At 39.4% G+C, this 23526-nt stretch overlaps 1 protein-coding gene and 1 long non-coding RNA gene across 7 annotated transcripts in view; one reads left to right on the top strand and one right to left on the bottom strand.

Moving 5' to 3' along the window:
* The window catches only part of COL8A1 (collagen type VIII alpha 1 chain), a 531560-nt gene that overhangs the window by 411860 nt on the left and 96174 nt on the right, over window positions 1-23526 (bottom strand). The gene's annotated exons all lie outside the window — the stretch shown is intronic.
* The window catches only part of LOC112640497 (uncharacterized), a 374890-nt gene continuing 360719 nt past the window's right edge, over window positions 9356-23526 (top strand). The window contains exons 1-2 of the long non-coding RNA XR_007407911.1: window positions 9356-9599; window positions 13695-13988. This is a non-coding gene — a long non-coding RNA (uncharacterized LOC112640497). The remainder of the gene's footprint in view (window positions 9600-13694; window positions 13989-23526) is intronic.

Genomic DNA, 23526 nt, shown 5'->3' with positions numbered 1-23526 from the left:
GTTGCATGAATATATGAATGGTAGCATATTTCTATCCTGTCCCCTCCCATCTTTTTAAAAGATTTATTTATTTATTTATTTATTTATTTATTTATTTATTTATTTATTTATTTGAGAAAGAGAAAGAAGAGGAGAGCATACACACAAATGGGGGGGGGGGCAAAGGGAGAGGGAGAGAGACAATCTCAAGCAGACTAATGGTTGAGCATGAAGCCTGCGGCACGACTTGATCTTACAACTTTAAGATCATGACCTGAGCTGAAACCAAAAGCCAGATGCTCAACTGACTGAGCCACTCAGGTGCCCCTGCCCACCACTCTTTTCTACTAATGTAAGATCTTGGGTAGTGAGAAGACTGAGCAAAGAACCTCACAATCTGCAGACATGGGATCATCGTTTCGCTTCTCTCTGCCTACTATTTTCATTCATATTCTCCTGATTTGGTCCTGGCATCCACTGCCCCTCACAAGAATGAAATATCCTACTTAATAGCCATTCTTCCTTAGAAATTAATGAAGAATACTCTTTTTGATTTAAAAAAAAAACTTGTAAAGAACAAGGAAGGGTTGGTTGAAGGTAAAATAACCTTGAGATGGGTGATCAGTTTCACTCATTGCAGGATGTCAGTCTCTCTGTGGCTGCTTTGTAGGTCTTAGATTCGGCTTGAGCTGAATGACTGCATGGTGGAAGTATTTTTCTGAGTCTTCGGTCTTAACATCATTTAGGACTTTAGGATTTAGACTGGAAGTGTAAATCTCTGAAGTGAATCTCTGAGAACCCATTTCCTTGTCTGTAAAACTGAGTGTTGGACTAAATGACCATTGGTATTACTATTCAGTCTAAAGACTCACTTTCCTGGGCCCTATCCAATCTAGTCCTTTCTCACTCTTCAAATCCTACCGGAGACTGGAAAGAGGCAGACAATAAATAGGTTGTGAAGTCAAGTATGACATGAAACTGGGTGGGTGGTGATAGGAGGAGGAGAGATGGGCATTTTACCATTTCATGTACATGTGAACCCTTCAGCACTTTACGAAGTTCGATGGTTCTTTCCCTGGTGACTGCCTGTTTTGTGGGCCACATCCTTGCCATGAATTTCTGTCTCCTTGCTGTGGAAGCCAGCCAAGGACACATTATTGACCACCTGCTCACTTTCTTACACAAGACGACTCCCCAGACTTATTTTCTTTGCTTTCTCCTCCTGCTGGTTTATGGCTTTCCCTTATGTAGCAATAAAACTCTTGGAGAGTCCTCTTAGGGATGAATTAATGCCACTTAAGTATATTTCCGTTAGCTGCCCTTTGATGGTTCTGTTTAAAAATAAAGGGGGAGTTGGGGCAGCTTGGTTCTTATTGAAATTTTCCTTCCCTTTGCTTTAAAGTTACCATTCCTCAGAAACTCTTAGTTACACTCCAAGAGAACTTTGCTAACAATAAAAAAATGTCTGGGAAATATTATCAGAAGAAAAACTTACCATCTTTCAGTATTTTTTTTATCCCATTGGAAAGGTATTTACATTATAAAGAGCCCAGCCCAACCCAGCCCATGTGAGCTTTCTTAATATTCTTTTAAATCTTTAAATTTATAAATAATAAATAGAAAATGTGTCTGAATTCCAGAAGAGCAGAACATGATCTTGTTCTCCACCCTAATAGCAAACAGATTAAGGATCGGGTGTCATGATCCCATTTCAACTTTGTGTAGTCTGCAATTTATTTTTAATTTCCCCACATTTTATATTTTATTAATTCATCTGAATCTTATATTTAATCTGTGTCTGCTCTGAGCAGAACATCCTATGGGGTTCAGTTTCCTCTTCTCACAGTCCTAGCTCCGAGAGTTGGAAAAGATGAGTATCTGTCCTGAGCTTGACACTTGCCTTTATGTGGCCTTGGATCAGCCACTCAGCTTGTCTGGGCTTCAGGCTTCTCAGTTCTAAGTGTAATAGAATCTGGACACTGAGGGGAAAAAAAAGTAATCCCAAGAGAGAGGGATTTCAGCTACTGTCATTGAAATTACTACTAGAATAAGCTATTTTCATTTACCCTCTCTTTGGTTTGCTTAAAAAGTGAATCTACCCCAATAACATGCAATGAGGATTGGGGTAATGTCACCATGACCCATTCTACTGATTCCACCAAGCTCATTACCACACACCACTTCAGTTTTCTTGTTCAACCCGTTCACAAACGTTTTTTGAACCCCCATGCTAGCAACTATGGAGGATTCAAGCATGACTAAGATGTCACTTCTGCCTCCATGGCAATCCAAGGCAAAGACAAATGTGTACAAAAGTGACAAACTGGTCCTGCTTCCCTTATCTGGAATTGTTTCCCTCTTTTGTCTCATATCTATTCCCTTTTCCTTGTCCTTTCCCAACTCTACCCATAGTTCCTTTGCTCTTTTCCAGGTTTTTGAGTCTCACCTGAAGTTTATAACCTCTTCAGCCTATTTTGAACCTGAACCCAAATAAAAACTAATGTCTTCAATGGCCACAGTGGGGTACATGGATCAAATCATCGTCTTCCTTCCTCTCTGGGTTCAAGGGCAGATTTCTTATAAGCAAAGAAGAAATGCCAATGTGGTATCATTAGGTTCATGTTAAAAAGCACCCATCCTTATCTAGAACCAAAAATACCTCTTCCATTGTTCTGCTAAGTGCTTGAAATTTCTGTTAAAGTTTCAGAATCTGAGAAATTTAATACATTCCGAAGATTTTTTTTTTTTAACAAATGACTGATTGATAAAGGGGAACAGGGCCCAAGGATTTAGGACTCAGGGAATTTAGGAGAATGGAGCCTGGAGTGGTCTAGGGGGTCTGTGTGTGTTGACCTGGTGGCGAAAGGGTAGAGAGTAACATAGAGGAGCAAAGTGACAGATAGGAAAGTCAGAGCCATGAGATGGAGACAGGAAGCCTCGCCTTGTCATAAGTCTAGCAGCTCCTGGAGAGAATGGCTGGTCATGAGGGCATGATTAATTTGTGTCTACCACATTACTGCAGGGAGGCAAGAGTTTATGCATTCAAGAGGGATCCCCTGCAGGTTGGACTCTCAGAAAAGAGTTGACCTCCAGAAAAGCTCTGTGGAAATTGGCTACAGCCTAGCTCTAAATTCCTGCTTAAGATGACAGTCCTAATCATTTGCACCTTCCAGATATAGAAGGGCTGGCACTCTCTTTAGCCATGACTGATGAGAGACCTGGAGAGGGCTGGAGCCAAAGTTTTGCCATACGATAGTGGTATTTTATTGTAGCCTCTGATCATGCCAGGGGAAGGGCTGGTGCTTCCCTAATCATACAGTTTAAATGCCTGAGGGCCAAAGGGCAAATTCCTGCTCCTGGAGTCTGACTGTAGGATATTTGTGCATGATGCTAGTCTGGAATGTGCTAAGGACAACAGGGAACCCTCATACCTGCTACCGCTTCTCTCTCTGTAAACTTTCCCTGATAAATACTGCTTGGCCACTTGCCTTTGTTTGCACAACTGCCTCCAGGTCTGACTTCAGTGCTCTACTTGGTGATTGGAGTTCTCAGATATAAAGAGTGCAGAGAAATGCTCTCCCCCACGAATTGATCAATTCATTGATCCATTCATTCAACATTGTTCAGCACTTAGCAATGTGCCAGGTGCTGTAGACACAACAGCAAGTGGAGAATGAAGTCCCTGTCTGGACTGACTCCCAGGCTAGAGGGGTTGACTAACTGAGGAATTGACTACTCAGACTCCTTTCCTGCATCAGTTTCCATCTCTGTGAAATTAGTCACAGGGAAACATTCAACTCCTGTTCATGTGCGTTGGGCTGACCGACTTACTTGTATCAAAGTTGCCAGCATTTTTACAATCTCAGCCTGGCTTCCCTCCATCTTCCAGCATGTGATTAGGCTTTTTCTGCGCTCTAGTCCTTGATGTGTATCCAGAAAAAACAAACTTATTTTAATATCAGTCTCAACAAGACTTGCAAAGAATGCAAATGGAAGACATTGGATAGCAAACATAAATAACTTTTGAATTATCTCTACAAGCATCTGGTCTTATACAGAAGCACATTTAAAAAACGAGTTATCCATAAGAAGCCTGAGGCAAGCAAAGCACTAAACCTATATGTTATTTAGCATATAATGATATTCTGGATTTTTTAGAGGAATCATACTAGATTCCTACTGCTAAACTATACTTCATACTTCCACTATGCAAATCAAATGGTAACAGAATTTGTGAAGAAAAGTCCTCTTTAGATATGTCTACCATCTCCCATCACTTATTTATCTTTCGGGTTATCATTTCCTTCTCCATCTACCTGTGAGATGCAAAGGTTGACTGTTTGCTTGGTTCTGAGCTGCTACTGCATATGGAAGTGAGTCTTTCCAGCATCTGTTAAAGGATCTTTTGGATTAAACACATCAAATATAGTTATGTGTTACAATTTATGTGAGGCTTTTCCTTCAAAGAGCTCAAGTTTCTACAAAGTAACTTTTAAAGAAAAGATCCTCAAGGAAAGATCCTTTGTGAATAGTAATTATAATAGCCTGGATTTGCATTTATTTTGTGTCCTGTCAGATTCATGAAATATGTACGTGTAGAAAACAATGAGAGCAGAAGCATCATGTAAAGTGCAGCCTGAATCTTATTATAGGAGGGTTTGACTCACTCTTGGCCACCACTGCCCTCGATATCTGGGGTAGCTTGCTCACTGAGACATGGAAACCAGGTATTATCCTTTGCCTCTGACACTGGCACTATCAGAGGTTAATTGAATTCTTATTAGTAATTCATTGAACACATATTCCATGAGGGCTTTCAATGTCTTAAGTACTGTTTGGCCCTATTAATATTAACAATATCAAGAGTAACAAACTTTGAATAAGTGTATACAAGTACCGGACACTGTGAGGTGCTTTACATAGATGATGTTATTTAATACAACTGGGACAACTCTGGGAGGCAAATGCTATTATATTCATTTCATAGACAGGAAAATGAGGACCCAAAGAGTTTAAAGTTTAAAAATGCTTAAGGCCATTACACAGCTAGTAGGTAGCATAGCAAGATTCAAATCTGGTGGCCTGTCTCCAGTGGCTTTATTCTTTTGGACTACTCTGGATTAAAGCCACTAGAAGAATCTGCGCCATCAATGCCTAAGGAAGGCCGTCCAACTAAGTTAAAAAGTATTCTAAGATCACTGTTATGTTTGGGTTGTTTGTTTCCATCACTACAAACACTGCCAGGAAGGCTGGAAACACTGCTCTCCACAAAGAGAAAATGCCTAGGAGACATTTATTCACTGTCTAGCTCCCTTGTTACGACTGCAGACTCTGTCAGAAGAGGGCCTATCTTGTCCACTGTGGTGTCTCGACAGGTGCTGACACAATTTTTAATGCTGACTAAAAATTTGGAGAATGAATGATTGAGTAGCTGACACAACGGACAGTACTCCATGTTCTCTGAGTACAGTGCTGTCTTGTGAGTGTGTGTGTGTCCATGTGCTCACCTCTAGAGGGAAGCCCTTCTTTTCCATTCTCTTTTTTGTTGTCACCAGCTATCAGGTAGCACATGGTGGTTCATTGACCACTTTTATTTCTGCAGTCTTGAGAGCTTAGCACAACATCTGGCACATAGTCATTGGTGCATACATGTTGTTGAGTGAGTGGGGAAGTCTGTAGGCATGCTGATGAATCTCTTTAAAGAAACAGGTTATGAAAAAAAAAAGAAAAACAGGTTATGCCCTGTTGGCATATAATCCAACACAATGCCAGCATCACGAACACTGGTCTCTAGCAAAGCTGTAGTTTCACCAGCCTTCCAAAGTCTCTGCTGACTCATTTTCCTTTTCCAGCAAGTGCCTGAATGGAAGGCAGGCTGCCAACAAGGCGGAGAACAGAATGTGTGCCCATACCAACAACAAGAAGCTTTGTCAGTCTGGTTTCTCCTGTAAAATGATGGTAATCTATGGGAAGGGTTAATCTCATAGTTCTAGTGCTCCAGAAAGTGCTGGAAGGATAGCATAAGGACTGACATTGATCAAATGCCTGCAATGTACTAGATAGTATGTTAGGTGCTAGACGTACAGCCTCTTATTTGTTATCATACTACTGTAGAAAGTTATTGCCTTTTTTTTAAGTGGATAAGAAACCAAAGACTCAGAAGATTGATTTGCTTGCCTAAGTTTATATAGTTGATTTTGGCCCAACTAGCATTTCAACTTCCGACTCCAAATGCTGTGCTCCTTATGCCATAAACACCATTAAAAAAAACTCATGGAAGTTATGATCCCATGAGAAGTTATGGGTAGGAATGTAGGGCTGGAAAGATGGGAAATTTCTGAAGATGCGATCCCTCAAGGGTAAGACCTGGGTGGAGGATGAGGCTTAGGGCAATGAGAAAAGTAAGAGCCGTGGTCTGGGGACTGCACCAAGCTGGGTCTACACTACCATTTTTATCAGGTATTCAGAAGGTGGTTTACTGGGAAGCCTGATGGGTAGGCTGACTGGCTGATGGTGTGGAGCACAGCCTAGCAGGGCAGTTACTGTATGGAATCTAAACACTGCCTCTGCCACTCAGTCTGTGTGACCTTGTGCAAGTTATTTATCTCTCTGCATATCATACCTGGCTCTATATTGAAAAATCTCAGCTAGCGATCCATAAAGGTCAGCCCTTGGTGAGCAACACCCATTCCACCTGAAGGTCTCCCTCTGCCACCAGCAAATTATAAGTAGTGAGTCTTATGTGGTCATTTAGAAACTGATAGAATCAGACCAAGTGTTTTGGTGCTTGATTGTAAGGACAATTACACACATTTAAAAAAAAAGAGAGAGAAGAGGAGTCTCTTTTGGAGCTTAGCATTTCTAGAGTTTGGGTTTGTGGTGTCCCCATATCCAGGACTGTAAATCTTTTCAGCTAAAAGGAATTTCCAGTATGCTCTTACAACTCAACTGATTTATCATAATGTCACCAATAACTTTTTTAGTTTGAAAAAACTAAACTTTTCAACTATTTGTAATAGCGTATCTCATTTGAATGAGATTCATTATGTGCCAGTCTCAACCAAATTTTAGTTATGTGCTGATGGGTTTCACTGCATTTTACAGTTTGTGACAATCTCCTTACATCACATTCAAAAGGAGAATGTGACAATAATCTTTTCACAGGTCCCAGAATTTAAATCATTCTTGTAATGTTGGTTTCTCATGCTCACTAATTCTTATGATTATCACCAGTTTTCTTTACTTCTCATTATCTTTACTTTTATTTATCTTTATCTTTACTTTTCATTCCTTTATTTTGGGACGTTTTTGTGTTTTAAAAGCTCATGCACATCCATACTGTACATTAGGATTTAGAGGCCCAGTGGCAGAATGTGTTATGTGTCAATCTGCTTTTTGATAATCCACTGAAATGGTGATGATGGGCTGCTACATAGCTGGGCTGGAACAAAACGTTCATCCTAATGAAATGTGACTTTTTGAAAGGAACGTTCCTAATTCTCTCCAGGACTAAGCCAGGTCATCACGGGTAAATGGGAGGTATTTGAGCTTGCTTGCTCACTTGCTTGCTTCCTTGTTTCCTTGCTTGCTTCCTTGCTTCCTTGCTTGCTTCCTTCCTTCCTGTCTTCCTTTTCAAAAAAAACATATTGGGTCTGCCAGCTGTTTACCAAGAGAATTGTTAAAAATCTTGTCAGCTCAGAGTTATTGCTGTTCCTGAAGAAAAGATAAATGTATGAATTTTTAAATCTGGACATATGAAGGTTTAAAAAATATTGTTGTAGAGTTCTCCTGGCTACTTTTCCTTAGCTCTTTTCCAAGTTTTGGGATGGAGAAACTTGAATATGTCTCTGTGCCAAAGCTAAATATTAAATGAAAACCTTGTGTCTGAGCAACTCCAGTATTAATAAACTGTGGTAAAATAGGTAGGATCCCAAATCATCAGAGAAAAACATCTCTGAGGGAAATGGGGTCATATCATACACAGTGTCACATTCTGAGCTATGGGATAAAATCTACAGGAAAAGATGGATCATGGATTGTTTTAGGCTTGGAGGACACACCATCTCTTTAAGGGCTTCGTGGTACTACGCTTACTGTTAAGCTAGTGCACACACACAAATATTTGGAAGAGCCAAAGCAGTTAATGCTTTGCACAAATGTGTAATGCAGTGCTGTAAGGATTTTTTTTCTCTCCTACAGGACATCATCTCTAACCATCGGTAGCACTGGCTTCCAAAAGTCCAATCCAATTATTATGGTATTAATATTAATAGCACCACATTTTCCCTTGAGATTTATTATCTTTCTCAAGAAAAACACTAGAGGAAAATGAAATATTGTTGAAGGATTACACAATGAACCAGGAATATATAAAGTTCAGTTCTCATTTCTAGGTAAATTTTTGTGATCCTTTGCTTAGCCAGGCTTAAATGCACACAAGGATTGAGCTCTTTGAGTTTCACTTCTTCCTTCCCAAGTATGTTGCAGTGATTGGGGAAAAGATGCTAACAAGTAGCCTGCAAAGTAGAGACAACCTGTGGGTTGTGAGGTCAGGGTCCCCTGGATTTGGATCCTGGCTCTGCCATTTATCAGGTGTGTAACATTTGGAACCTCCATCTCCTAACCTAGAAAATGGGAGTGATCATTTTTATTGTGATTTGTGATTGCTGTTGTGACTTATATGTCTGATAGCTACCTGGAAACTAGCAGAAACTCAATAAAGGGTGGCTACTGTAATAAACATTTTGTAGCTCTACATTCTTGCTATTACTGTAGTTCCAGGAACCAGTAAGACATTAATGTATCTTTTACCAACCAGTTCTGGTACCTTAGGCTAATCCATAAACAAAACAATCTTTAAAAGAAATAATTTTCTCTGGGTTTGCTGAACTAGCATCTGATATATAAATGCTTGCTTTGAATGATGTTTAGAATACTCTGCTGAAAGAAAAATTTAACTTTCATGCTTTTGAGTAGGCATCAGAAGGGAAATCTGTTGTGTTGGAGAAGAGAAGGATATTAAGGATCCAAGTAGAAATAAAATGAAATGTTAGTAATTTAGGAAAAACTATAATAGATCAATGAGAGTATATGGAGAAATATACAAAAGAAATAGGAGGAAGCTATGAAATGTTAACATTCTTAGACTGGAATCCAAGCACATAGACATGACCAAAGGATATAAAGGACCAGCTGAACATTACTGTGGTTGCCTTGCCAGCAAGAACCCCCTGACTTATGCTAATGATATTATAATGAGAAAAACCACATGCCAGTGAAGTAAACGATAACTAGGTATAATACAATAAGTGCTCCAAGCTTCACCTTAATGAATGGCCTTGGAAGGAGTTTGGGAAAAGTTTGTATAGCAGTCTAAGTTAAGGTCATAAGGAAAGGAATTTGGGTTCAAAAAAGGATTTAAAGTGGTGTGTATGCTTTGGAACATCGTGGATATTGCTGTTCTACTGGAATTCCATCTGGCTTCACTGTGGAGAATGTAAACAAAAAAGTACATGCTTGCGGATTCCCATTGTATTACCTGTCCCCCTAGATACCCCTTGCTGAATGGATGGGACGTTGGTCTGGTAATGGTGGAGTTTATCCCTTTGGTGTTTATTGATGTGAGTTGGAGCAATTGTAGCTGATTGCAGCTAAGATTGACATCACTGCTTCTTTAAAAAAAAAAAAGATTTTATTTATTTATTTGAGAGAGAGTGGGAGTGGGAGTGGGAGGAGGGGTAATGGGAGAGAGAGAAGCAGACTTCCTGCTCAGACTCCCATGCAGGGCTTCATTCCAGGACCCTGAGATCATGACCTGAACCAAAGGCAGATGTTTAATCCACTGAGACACCCAGGTGCCCCGGTCCCTACTTTTTATAATCTCAGAAAGGTGAAGACTGTGAAGAGTATAGAGGATAGGGAATCAGCTGATTCTGTGATAGCCAAGACCATGTCTCTGTGAGCCATATTTTTATGACATAACTTATTATAATTCCTACACTTGGTGGCTAATGCAGCAGGTATTATATTCTGTTATTTCTGGTTGTATCCTGGTAACTATTGTTAATAGTAACTGTTCTCTAATAACCATAAAGAGAAAATATACTTAACTACTTTATTAACCCCTTAAAAATATAACTATTTATTTTACTAAAGGTTGGCATTTTTGTGTTTACATTATGGGGTGGCTTGGTATGACAGCTAGCATTCATAGGTCTTCCTGTTTGCCAGGCAGTACTGAAAGCACATTAGATTGATTAATTCATTTAATCACCTTGTGTTGATTAGCTTATTTAATCTTCAGAAAAATCTCCCTGAAATGGAGGCTGTTATCATAGTCATTCCTATTTATCTATGAAAAAACTGAGACATAGTGGGGTTTAAATAACGTATCACCAGTCCCAGAGCCAGTAAGTAGCGAGATTGGAATTTGAACTCAGGGAGGTGGCCTCCAGAGTCTAGGCACTTAACTACTATATCACATCACCTCTTTGTGTAGGAATTTCAAATATGGAATAGATACTGGCATATATGTACATTTTCCATTTGTGTGCCCAACTGCAATGATTGAATTTGGATTTTTTTTTTTTTTGGAAGTGGAGGAAGGGGAGAGGGAGAGAGAGAATCTTAAGCATGGAGCCTGACACAGGGTTCTATCTCACGACCTGAGATCATGACCTGAGCCCAAATCAAAAGTCAGATGTTTAACCAATTGAGCCAACTGGGCATCCTGAATTTAGAATTTTTATACATCCTGAATTTGGAATTTTTCTGCTCTTTATATTCATTGACTTGACAGATTAAAATTCAGGGTTATTAAGAATACACCAAGCCTCATTTATGTAAGCCTTTCTGAACACCTCTTGCATACAGAAAGCTCTAATAAGAACAGGATTAATAAAGAAAAATAAGACACAACCCCTAATCTTTTGAGGACCTTAAAGACAAGAGAATAAGTAACTTCTCACGTACAAAGTTCCTCTTTAAAAGTCCAGTTAGGGGCCACCTGGGTGCAGTCAGTTAAGCATCTGACTCTTGGTTTCTGCTCAGGATGTGATCTCAGGGTTGTGAGATTGAGCCCCCTGACAGGCTGTGTGCTCAGCATGGAGTTTGCTTGAGTTTCTCTCTCCCTCTCTCTCTGCTCCTTTCTCTTCCTGTTCTGATAAAAATAATAATAAAATCTTTTTTTTTAAGTCCAGTTAGATGCTGAGAGAATTTGGGGCTGTTACAGTTTCTGTGGCCTCTGGGGGGTGATGGCCATTGGGCCTTAGAAGAGGGAAGCTGTCCTTATCCCACAGGAAATGGAAAGTTTCAAGTCAGCCAATGAGATAAGTGATCATCCAGGTCAAACCTCTAGCTACTACGGGCAAATGCACATTTATTGGAGAAACAGGGCAGAGTGGAGCGTGACTAGTGGCTGAGCTGGCCAGGCCCTGGGTGGTAGACCAACTCAAGAAGTAGTAGAACATGTTGCTGAGTGCACAGACTCTAGGGGTTCTCTTGTGTTCAAATCTCAGCTCTGAACCTCCTATAGGACCTTAGGTAAGGTTTTTTTTTTGTTTTGTTTTGTTTTGTTTTTTAATCTTCTTATGCCTCAATTTCCTCTTATATAAAGTGAGAATAGTAATAGAAATACCCATCTCATAGTGCTTTCTTGCAGGTTAAATAAGTAAAACAGGTAAGGTGCTTAGAATGATGTCTGGCACAGAGTAAGTGGGATGTATTAGCTGTTAGTACTGTTGCTATCATCACTGATAGAGGTAGGAGCCAGTCCAGGGAATCAGACGCACAGGGAGAACCAGAGCTTACCTCACTTGGAAGAAATATAAACCCAAGGAACCCATCCCTCCCTCCCTCCCATCTCACAGAGTACATTCTCTGATTCCTACCTGTTTCATCTTCTAAAGAAATGTGTGACAATGAAATATGTACATGTACTCTCTCCTCTTAATTAAAATTATTTCCATGTCAGATAATAATTCATTGTTAATGTGTCGCCTTTCAAATATTTAACAGATTCTGTTTCTTTGTTGGCCTTGAACCATGGAAACTGGAGCAGCAAGTCAGATGACTGCACTTGTAATTTAAAGAGAAAATTGCATAATCCTCAGTGGTACTGGGGTAGAAATGCCTTACCTTATGTGAAAGTATGGATCTTGTGCCTCTGGTTCTAAGTCTTCCGAGAGGCCTTTTCACTCTTATGTGGAAGCTATGGATGAAAAGTGCCCAGTAAATAAGGTTAATTCTCACTGAGCCATTACAACAGGGGGCATGAACTCCAAGTACCATTCAGCTAGGGCCAGCAGAAGCCTCTGCCCTGACCTTGCTGAAACTGTGCCTACTCCAACTGCCATGGGGTGAGGAGCCAAGGGGTTGTGCTGTCCAGAGCCTACACTGTTCTAGACCCTGCTCTGAATATGCAAGACCTTAGAACTCTCTACCCAAATGATTCTGAGCTCTTACCAGTATCTCAGGGTTTGCCCTCCTGAGATGAACTGTCCTCTTAGGGTGTGCAACCTCCTGGTCCAGCACGATGCTGGGGAGTAGCTGTTTGTTAGGGATTGTGGATGGAGTTGGCTGTATCGATAGGGTGTTCACATGCATGGTTGTGAAACTTGCATGGTCTATGGTTCATAGCCTAGGACCAAGCTGGAGTTGGGAACAAATGAACCAGGGAGAGGCTGATCTCTTTGAGCCCCTATGTACTGGTGTTGCACTTCAAAGAGTCCAAGAATTCTAAATTTAAACATGGCCTTCCAGGTCGTTATGAATGTATTATTTACCAAGGTGGAGGGATAGACTATTTAACAGTTGGCTTGATTCATAACTTTTAAGATTTCTTTTTTTTTAAGATTTTATTTATTTATTGGTGGAGGGATAGACTATTTAACAGTTGGCTTGATTCATAACTTTTAAGATTTCTTTTTTTTTTTTAAGATTTTATTTATTTATTGACGAGAGATACAGAGAGAGAGCCAGAGACACAGGCAGAGAGAGAACTAGGCTTTCTGAAGGGAGCCTGATGTGGGACTCCATCCTAGGACTCCAGGGTCATGACACTTAACCCCAAAGGCAGATACTTAACCACTGAGCCACCCAGGCGTCTCAACTTTTAAAGATTTCAGTGTATAGTATGTGGGCTTCCATTTGTACTCTTGTGCAAAGCATCACAAATATTAGGGGTGGATCTGATTAATGTAGATACATATAAAAAAATCCCGCAACCATTATTGTCTTTACCCACACAGACATGGCCAAGAAACAGCAGATAATTCAAAAGCAAGAGCTGAGAAGAACTAACAAAATACCACGGATGACTATCCATTACTATTTTTATTCTTCCTTTGCCTTGCAAATAAGATTTATGGGGGGAAAAGTATGATTATAATTAATAAATCAAAGCCAATAATGGGACAGTTTCATTGGAAGAAAAAGTAGAAGAAAGAGGAGGGAAAATCCCCAGACATTGGTTGTATCTGTTCTCTGTCAGCCAAAGCTTGGTGTCTGAAAATTATTGCTGGAATAGCTGGAATTCCTAACAAAAGTTCCAGGAAACCTGGGGGCTTCTGGACAGCATATGTGAGGTTCAGAGGAAAGGAATATTTCATCTTCTGTGAAAGTCACAAGTACGAAGAACAAGGTGTTAACAAGGTAGCAGGTAGGTGTGGCAGGGTGAGCCTGTTTTCTTCTTTTCATGTTTCTTTTATTTTCTCTAGGTGCCTGAAGCCAAGCTTATCGCAGAGAGGAGAGTACCCCTTCCTTCTCCCCTCAGAGTTCCTGGGGGAAAGTTCCAGGTGCGTACTTGGCATGGTGGCGTTCCTGGCAGGCACACAACTGCCAACTATTCCTGACCCGGTAGTTCCAACTTCAGCACCAGTGGCCAATTTATTCCTCTAGCACGCACCAGGAGGTGGACGCTAGCAATTGCTAGTGTAGAAGAAACTTAGCCTCAAAAATCAGATTCTTTCCATGTGGATTTCAGTCCTGAGGATCAACTGGGGACTCCTTTGGTAAGTCCATCTCAGCCTCCCTGTTGATAATCATTGTGGCCTCTGGCAAATCACTGAATCTCAGTAAGCCTCAGTTTCTTTGTGGGTACCATGACATTAATAAGCTACCTCAGGGGGTTATTGTGAGATTGCCAGCACGGTGCCTGCTTCACAACAGATGCTTCTTGAAATATTTCAGATCCTCTTCCAAATAACATGGTATTTTAAAATTTGGTATACATTTCCATCAAATGCATATTGTTTCTTTTTTAATTTAGTAAAATTAATATGCAAATAAATTTAAAATTAAATTATTTTAAATAAATTTAAATGATTTCAAAAACGTCTACTTGTACCCCTCCCCAAGTTTATTCATTCATTGTCTCTACCTCATGTAGGATGTATAGTGTGGAGAGTAAATCTAGGAGGAGGGCCAAAATGAAACTGGAGGATGTTGTTTGATTATTTTCTGCCTGTCTTCCAAGGATCTCCTGAGTTAAAAATGCATCTGGCTTCCATTTCCTGCAGAATTTTGCTTATTTGAAATGTTCAAGAAATCAATTGATCCGACTTCAAACAGACTAGGTTTTGCTGGCTGTGTAAAAACCCAAACCTCCACTTGTGTCACTCCCAAGTCTGGACTTCACAAACAGCCAGTTCCTTTCGTACCTTAGTAAAGGACTTCTTTTTGGCTGCTTACCCTTTGTGCTGAGAGCCAAGTGTCAGGCTGGGAATTGAGGCAATAAATCTCTGTGATTCCTCATATTTGGAATTTCTCCTGTTGCTCCTGATAAGGAAATGACAGAGTCTCTCAGCTATATGCATGAACCTCAGAGAAATTTGTAATCCAAATCATGTTTTGCTCACAAAATGGAAAGCAAAATGTGCTAAACCTGGCTTTGAGTTAACCCAGATGGTTTTGAGAGCTTGGGTAGTGAGCATAGAAATCATCTTTGCTTTTGACTGGATTGCACTTGGAAATTTTTAAAATGAAAATAAATTCCTCTTTATCTTTTAAAATATTTTGATTAAATCTTTCTTAATTATGAGGGAAGAGGGTAGTGGCAACAAAATTTGTCCTAGGTGAAGTCTTTGTAAAGGATCTTCACCTTTCTGTAGTAAGAATAGACTTCACTGTTGGTCCTATTGCTTCCTCCACCCCCTGCCCATATCTAAGTACTTCTAAGTTTCATACTAAGCCTCAATGACTGGTGGAAATGAATGTGATTTGGGATCAGCAATTCTTCAAAAATGGAAAGTTTTTCCCAAGACTTATCCACATTCTCTGAGATGACTACTGGAGCCAGCCCAGGTCTGGCTAACTCCCGGCATGATCATAGCAAAAGGATATTCCCAAAATTTAAAAAAAGAAAAACTATTTTTTTTAAGTTTCTAGTTGCTTTTGAGCATGTTCTATCCAACAACTTCACCGACAACATTCACTCTCTGGCATTTTAGTAGAAGTGGTAAAAATTTTACTTGGAACAAAAAGCTTCATTCAGCAGCAATCCCTCAGCTCTAGCTCTTCTTTGCTGGAGACCCACACCATACTCAAAGAGGAGATTGTTTTGGTCATCTGCGGTCAGAACCCTGCACAGGCTTGGCTAGCATTGATATGAGGTCAACTAGCAAGTGACTCCTTTCAAAGAACTATGGTTTTGAGCCATACTGTATGAGGAACTCATTGAAAATGAGTTTCTTCCTCAGGACTATGGTTTTGTGCCATACTGTATGAGGAACTCATTGAAAATGAGTTTCTTCCTCTCTACTTAGTCTACAGTCAGTTCCTAATTTGGATTTTGTTGGCACAGGGTAAAATCAATGATTCTGACACATTTGCCATTTGGAATGAATTGGTATATCCATTCTTTTTACCATCGAGGTGATTGGCTTGAGTTTCACTGATTTAACTAACTCTTTTAGTGTCAGGCAGATAAAGGTTTCTGAACTAGTAAAGCCAAGTCATTGTGTGGCTAATAAAAATAGGTTAATCTAAAAAATACCATGTACAATTCATTTTGGAATGTATTTTCTACTTAAGTTTGCACATGAGGGGGTCTAATGTCCTAAGAGTTCATTTCAAACAAAATATTTGAAGCCATAGAGTGAGAAATCTATCCAAACTTTCCATTTTCACCCTTACTTAGTTTTTACTTTTCCTCATGTCCATGCTATGACTTGGGACAGGAGAGATTAGGGAATTATTTTGCAGACATTTTGGGGTTAGAATTCTTTCTTTTGCTTTTTGCACTTATTATGATAAAATTTGGAAGCTCTGAGAGAACTAAGGAGCTATATAGCAAACACAATTCCTTTATTTTGGATTTATTATATTATTTCTTTGGTGTCTACTGTATATTAGGCATTAGAGATGCAGTGACAAAGAATTGCCTGTAAGATTCTTGTTTTCATGGTGCTTGTATTTCAGTGGAGGCAGCCAGATAATAAGCCAAACCAGATCATTTTAGATAGAGGCAAGGACTAGAGAGAAAAGGAACAAGATCTTGTGATTGGATGGGAGTGGGATTGATGCAACTTTAAATAGGCAGTCGAGGGAGGGGGGTCTTCTGAGAAGGTGGAAGCTGAATATAATGAAGGATCCAGCCATGTGACCCTGGACAGTGGCAGGAAGAATGCCTAGCAAGTGTCAAAGCTAATTGTAGTCTCTATATGTGAGAGTGAAATGAGTTAATATGTGTAGAATGCTAAGAACAGTGCCTGGCATCCATAAATGCTGACTGCTTTTCATTTATTAAACAATTCATTGAATACCTACCAGGTGCCAGTGTCAGTGCTAGGTGCAAGGAATTAAGAGTTGCATGGAGACAGTTGCAACTCCAAGGCCTTCACTTCAGACTGGTTCAGTGATTCTCAAACAATATGGTTTACAGATCATCCACATCTTACTCACTGGCATTCCCTTTTTCCAGTCCTCTCCCCAACAGACTCTAACTAGATAGGCTTGGGGACTGAACCAGAAATCCACATTTTCTACAAGCTTGCTCCAGTTGATTCTTAGGCCCATTAAAAGTAGAGAACCATGTCCTAACGGATGGACTGTGACCAACTCGAGGTTCCCTTTAATACAGCATGTGTTATAGCATCAAGTATAACCAATTGTCCCATTTCAAGGAGTAACTCTTAATATGCAAGAGTAGCTTTGCCCAGTTTATGGAGCCGTAAATACCATGGAATTATATTTCACAATTAACATTCTGTCATGGTTAGGACTAACTTCTTTGTTGATCTTGAGCTGGCTGAGGATGTTGTGTGTTTTGGATAAATCTGCTTTTTGGCGATGGCTTGGAAAGTTTGCCTGACACTCTTAAGTGTCATTTAAAACCTGCCAAAAAAAATGGCTTTTACCTTTTAGGAAGAATGTGCCAGCCAATGTTTGCCAAAGGCTCTTGTATCCTGGAAGAAATTCTACTTGTAAGTAAGTTTGCCTAACTGAAATTCCTCCTGTGGGCTCCTCCCTGTACCTATTTTTAAAGTGTAATGTCATGAAAAAGGGAGATGGGAAAGTTTTATTTTATCATCTCTCCTTGGTTTTCTACTAGAATGTATCCTATTCATTTTCTCACTTTATAATGGCTTCTATACATTTCTAAAAGGTCTTAGATAGAAGGATCTCAAAGAATATTTGATATAAGAACAGATTCATGCTCATTTACTTGAGACTGAGTGCTAACAGTCTCTTACACCCGTACTGGACCCCAGGCCAGTTTAGCTGTGTAGGTGAGGCTTCCAGTACTTTTCCTAAAGAAGCCTTGGTCTGGGAATGGATGTATCCCATTTAGCTCCATTTTAAGTTCTTATTTTCCCCCCTTTACTCATTTCCATCCGTAGCTATTCAACAGCTATGGCCAGATAGAATGATGACAATGGAAAAAAGGCTGCCCCTGAGGATGAGGTCAAAAGTGGTAGGGGTGAATGAACTGATGTAAGCTTAAGGCAAATTTGAATCTCAGACATGGATCTGAGAATCTTAGAATTGAGAGGGTGATAGAAAAACAAACAAACAAACAAACAAGTTTTAGGGCCGCATTCAGTTATTCAGATTTTTTATTTAACTCTTCAGGTTGGTAATCCTCCTCACCAAGAGTATGGAGAATGGGTAGAAAATGTAGATGATGATGATGATAATAATAATAATAATAATAATAATAATAATAAATAAAAAGAAAATGTAGACCACATAAAAATCAATGAAAGATCAAGATCCACTAATACCCAGTCAATGTCTGTGAATGATATCAATAAGTAGGGCAGTGACAGCTCAACTATGACACCAGAGAAAGAGTATATTTATTAGACAAGTCCTGTTCCTTCAGAGAGAAACTTTTCTTGTTATTTTGATTAGGTTTCACCCAATAATATGGCTTTTTTTTACACAAATAGAAAAGATTCATTTCCTTTCTTAGATTTAATCATTTATTCAGGCTTTTATGATTTATACATGCAGTGAAGATTTACTCGGTCGGTGCTCAGTGTGTGCCAAGTACAGTTCTAATTGCTGGGGATGCAATAATAAAGAAGACAGAAAGGTCCCTGTCTTTACAGTTTATACACCATTAAATTTCATTTATTATATTTCTTCTACAAAAATAATCATAGCTAGTTACTATCCATCAGACAAGTGAAAATGTTGAAAGGAGCTGTTCTCTGTGTAAATGGAGACCTGACAAAATGATTATAGTTCTAATTTCCTTGGAATTTGGTGTCCTTTTAGTGTTCTCTGAATATGAATCAAATAATTTCTGTGTCCATTTAAAAACTCCTGTTTACTCAGTTTTGGCTCCATCCCAGACTTACTGGTGATTTTGGCTAAGTCTTTGAACTCCAAAAGTGTTTTCTTGCTCTTATCAATCATGCATGGGTGATGTGATGGCACTGTCCCCAAACTCTGAGGCCAATCACAGTACAACATAGCTGCCTGACCCAGTTCAAGACTGTGGTTCCCACAAAGGGGCCACTGGCTCACAAACCCAGCACATTTCTTCCCTGATTCCACTGTAACATTTCTTTCTCAAGAGTATAAACCTCAGGCCGATATTTAACATTCCTTTGAACTGAACCGTAGATTTGTACCTTGTACTTCTTGAGAGCCTGGAGAGCTATGCTTCCATTATTCATATTTATAAACATGTCATAAACAGAAGGCATGGTTTTATAATTCTCTAGTCACGGGTCTTTGAAACTATTTGACAAAAGAACATTTAGAAACATCACACCAGCTGAGGCTGATCGTCTGGCTCAGAATTCTGTGGGTGGGATTCCACATGATAGCAGAGTATACTCGTTGGTATACATGGCTCATTCTTTAAAAAGTGGAAATGTAGCTTAAAGATTCTTGAATTTAAAAATTCTGAAATTAGACTAATTAATACAATGAGAGGGTGAGAGGGTTACAAGTTTTGGAAAATGGTGCTACTACTTATCCAGTTGCTTAGGCTCAAAGTTTCAGAGACATTCTTTTTTTTTTTTTTTTCCCCGCATCAAACATTGAGAGGTTATGCAGCCCTTTTTCAGATTTATATTTATTTTGATAAATGCATAATAACATTCCAGATTTAAGTTTTGAGGTAAGCTATGATTACATGACATTGCATGACTCACAAAAGATAACGTTGAAAAACTAATTTTATTTCTCTAAAAAATAGTTTCTCAGAGTTATTGCAGTTTTTAAAGTCTGATATTATTTGGGTAGCAACAATGCTTTTTCCCCCCTTCCTTTCCTCTCTTTTCTGTTTTTTTTTTTTTTTTTTTGTAGTAAGAACAGGTAACATGGGAACTACCTTCTTAATCAGTTTTTAAGTGTATGGTACAGTATTAGCAATAAGCACAATGTCAAATGGCAGATCTTGGGAACTTAGTCATCTTGTACAACTGACACTTTATATGCACTTAATAGCAACTCTCCATTCCCCCTCACCCCCACCGTCCCTGGCAACAACCATTCTATTTCTGCTTCTATGAACTGGACTATTTTAGATAACTAGGAACTGTTCTTGATATGTCCTTTTCTCACACAGCCAATGCATCAGCAAGTTTCAGGACCTTTCCAAAGACATGCATCTTGAGCCACTATTACTAAGGCACCATCATGTTTTTCCTGGATCATTGTTTTAGTCCCTTACTGGGACTGGGAGGAGGAGGCCCAGCCTCCACTCTCACCCCCGTCTGGTCTGATCTGCCTGGAGAAACCAGACCGATGATTTAAAGACGTAGACGGGGCCCTATCAAAACCATCTCATGTCACCCTACTGAAGATCCTAGGAACTCTGAGTTGCCTCATAGCCTGTAAGGCATGCATACTATGGTACTGGCCTCTTAGCAGACACCATCTTGTTAGTCATCGTGCTCCAGCCAGTGGTCTCCTTGCTATTCTGGAACAGGCTTGGCTGGCTCCCAACCCTAGGACTTTCTGCTTGCTTCTCTCTCTGCCTGAACTCCCTCCCACATATCTGCACAAACTCACCTTCTTTGGACTTCTGATCAGATGTCATCTCCTCAGAGAGGTCTGCCTGGATCTTCTGATTCAAAACAATGCTTGCAACTCCCCTGGTAATGGTCTTCCTTCATTACCAGACACAGTATTACATATTTATTTGTTTTCTTGTTTATTGTTTTCTCTTCAACTAGATAGAATGTCATTTCTATCTGAACTTGGAATGTCATTTCTGACGCCATTCGTTGCTAAATCCCCTAAACTTAGAATGGTGCCAGGCACGTAGTAGATTCTCAACAAACATGTGTTTGTAATATTTTTTACTATGCTTAAGGTCTAATTAATCTTTTACCTCTAATCATATTTATACAAGGGACTTATTTTTAATTCAGAGTATCAGAGGGTAGTCACCTTGTGTCAAGATTTTATTGTTGAAAGAAACTATAATTGTGGGGTAAGCATAGATCTAATAATTGGGATATGGACCTTCAACTATTCACTTATTTCTTTGAAGTTGATTTAAAAAATCTGTGCTTCAATTTCCCTTATTTCTCAAATAAGTTTGTGATAATAAAATTTATCTAACTTGATTTTGAGTTTGCTGTGATGATTAAATATATGTAAGTACTTGGAATGACATAAAAATTTACTAAAGTGAGATAGTGATATTTTATTCTACTCTATTTTAATTATTATCCTTTATTTCTATAGCTCTGTCCACATGTTTATTTTCCTTCTTTATAGAGAATATTTATATCAGCAGATCTTAGCATATTATAAATACACAATACAAAGAAACCACTAGTACTTTATTTTGGTAACCATTCTGTAGTGTTTGGTTTATTGAGGTAAGAAATAGTTTAGTAACAGAAGTCTTAGATAAGAAGCCAAAAGAATTAGCAAGGACTGGGCTTTTAAATCCAAGCAAATCTCTGATAAAAGTATGAAGTGAAGGAGGTTGAACTTCAATTCCACCAGCAAAGATGTGAATTTTCTGCAGAAGCCCTTTGGTGAGGACTCCTGGGAGTCTGGAACTGGCAGGAGTGCACAGTTCAGGTGCACAGGCCAAGTCCAGCATCCAGGAAGACAAGGGAAATGTAAATCTCCCTGAGTGAGCTCTTCACTCCACTGCAAATGCCATGAGTATTATTTACTGCGCTTCTAGACAATAGACCAGAAAATCAAATCCTCTGTCCTGGCTCTTCTTCCACATGTAGGACCATTTAAGACAAACCAATATGAATACTGCCCATCATCTCTGCATTTACTCTTGGGATCACATACACTGGATAACTCTAAAATTCAATCTGATTGTAAAGAATTCTCAATGTAAATTACATTCTAATTTTATTTCTACTGTATGAAAGTGGAGCCCAGAAACGTTAAGCAAGTTGTCCAAAGTTGCAGAACAAGTTGGAAGTTGATTTCAAGTTGTTGCTCTTTTTTGTTGCATTACAGTGACTTTGTGTAGATAGAAGCATGTCTTTATGTACACGTATTGATTTCATTTGGAAGAATCAGAAAAAACTCATTGCTTCAGTATGTATTTTATGAGATTTTTTTTCAGATACTGACCTGGGACCTGATAACTATTTATAGGTAATAATTGTTTTGGTGACTATTTTAAATTGTCAATATGAGAGAGGCTGGCTAGACTAATCCCTTTCCAGGAGCTGTCTAGGTTCAATTCCAGCTGTATCACTTTACTGGTTGCACAACCTCAGTCAAGTTTCTTAAATCTTTTTTTTTGTACATTGCAGTTATATTCCCTTTCTGGTAAAATGGGGATAATAATTGCATCTATCTCATTGGGTTGCTGTGTATAACTGAACATATAAAAAGTATTAGCTCTGTGCCTCATGCATAGTGCTATATATATATTTATTTTTAGAGCACCTAGATACAAATGAAGACAACCAGAGCACGTTAGAGTTTATTCTTAGGGTTCTCATCTTGAACATAATTTTGTAAAAAAAAAAAAAAGAAGAAAAGAAAGAAAACAAAACAAAAGAAAGAAAGAAAGAAAGAACGAACAAATGAGCAGTGTCCAAAAGAAAGCACTTCATTGTAGTCTCTAGATGCAGTAATTCAAAACCATCACTAGATGGCAATTGTAATCCATTGTTACTTCAGCGGCAGTGGGTTTTAGTGGATGGGTCAAACCCTGGAATCTATTTTCTGTGCTCAGGCTGCCTCTTCCCCATGAGGTGGGCCTTTAACAGGACTGTTTGCCTTCTGTGGCCACTCTTAGGACCTACCCACAGGCTCCCAGTCCTGTGGCAACCTCACTGAAGCCTGGGTTTATCTGCCTCCATCCTTTTGTGAATTTGCATATCAGAAGTGCTCTTGGCCAGGGGACTACAGGACAGTGTCACAATCTTGTGTTAAGATTAATCAGTGAATCTCAAAATGCGATCCTTCCACTGGTAGCTTCAGCATCACCTGGGAACTTGTTAACATGCAAATAACTTGGTTCCCCTCTCAGACCTACTGCCCAGAAATAAGTGTTTTAACAAGGCCTCCTGGGATTCTGAGGTCTGCTAAAGTCTGAGAACCACTGAGAGGAACCAATGTTTAGCATCATATAAATGTTGGCAGTGGCAGATCCTCAGAGAATATTTTGCACAACCCGCTCATCTTGCTGAGAAGGAAACTGAGTCCAGGGAAGTTAAATGACTCACTGAAGACCACAGGGTAGGCTTGTGGCAGAGTCAGGTCACAGGGACTGCCAAGTTGCATCCCCCAGCTTTTCCCACCCTCATCCAATTTCCCCTTCAAAACTAAAACTACCAAGTACACATTCTAGCCTGATTCCTACTCATGAAGAGTGAAAAACAAAAAAAAAACAAAACACCTTATCTTTTGTACAGGAGGCGGTTCATTCATTTCAATTGACCTTTCTGCAGGGATAAAAAATGGAATGTGATGCATTTTCAGTCCTAGGTGTGTGTGTATGTGTGCATGTGTGTCAGAAGTGAGGAGGATCAAGTAAAAAAAGAGTCACATCCTCAAATGCTAGGAAAGGCATATATGCAGGGCACCCTGGGAAACAGGTGAGCACAGTTAAGACAGGCAAAGGGATTAGAGAAGCTGTAATAGGAGGAAGCT

The sequence above is a fragment of the Canis lupus genome, chromosome 33, assembly GCF_003254725.2.
Source record: "Canis lupus dingo isolate Sandy chromosome 33, ASM325472v2, whole genome shotgun sequence".
Lineage (NCBI taxonomy): Eukaryota > Metazoa > Chordata > Mammalia > Carnivora > Canidae > Canis > Canis lupus.
This window is presented reverse-complemented; position numbering and strand designations above follow the sequence as displayed.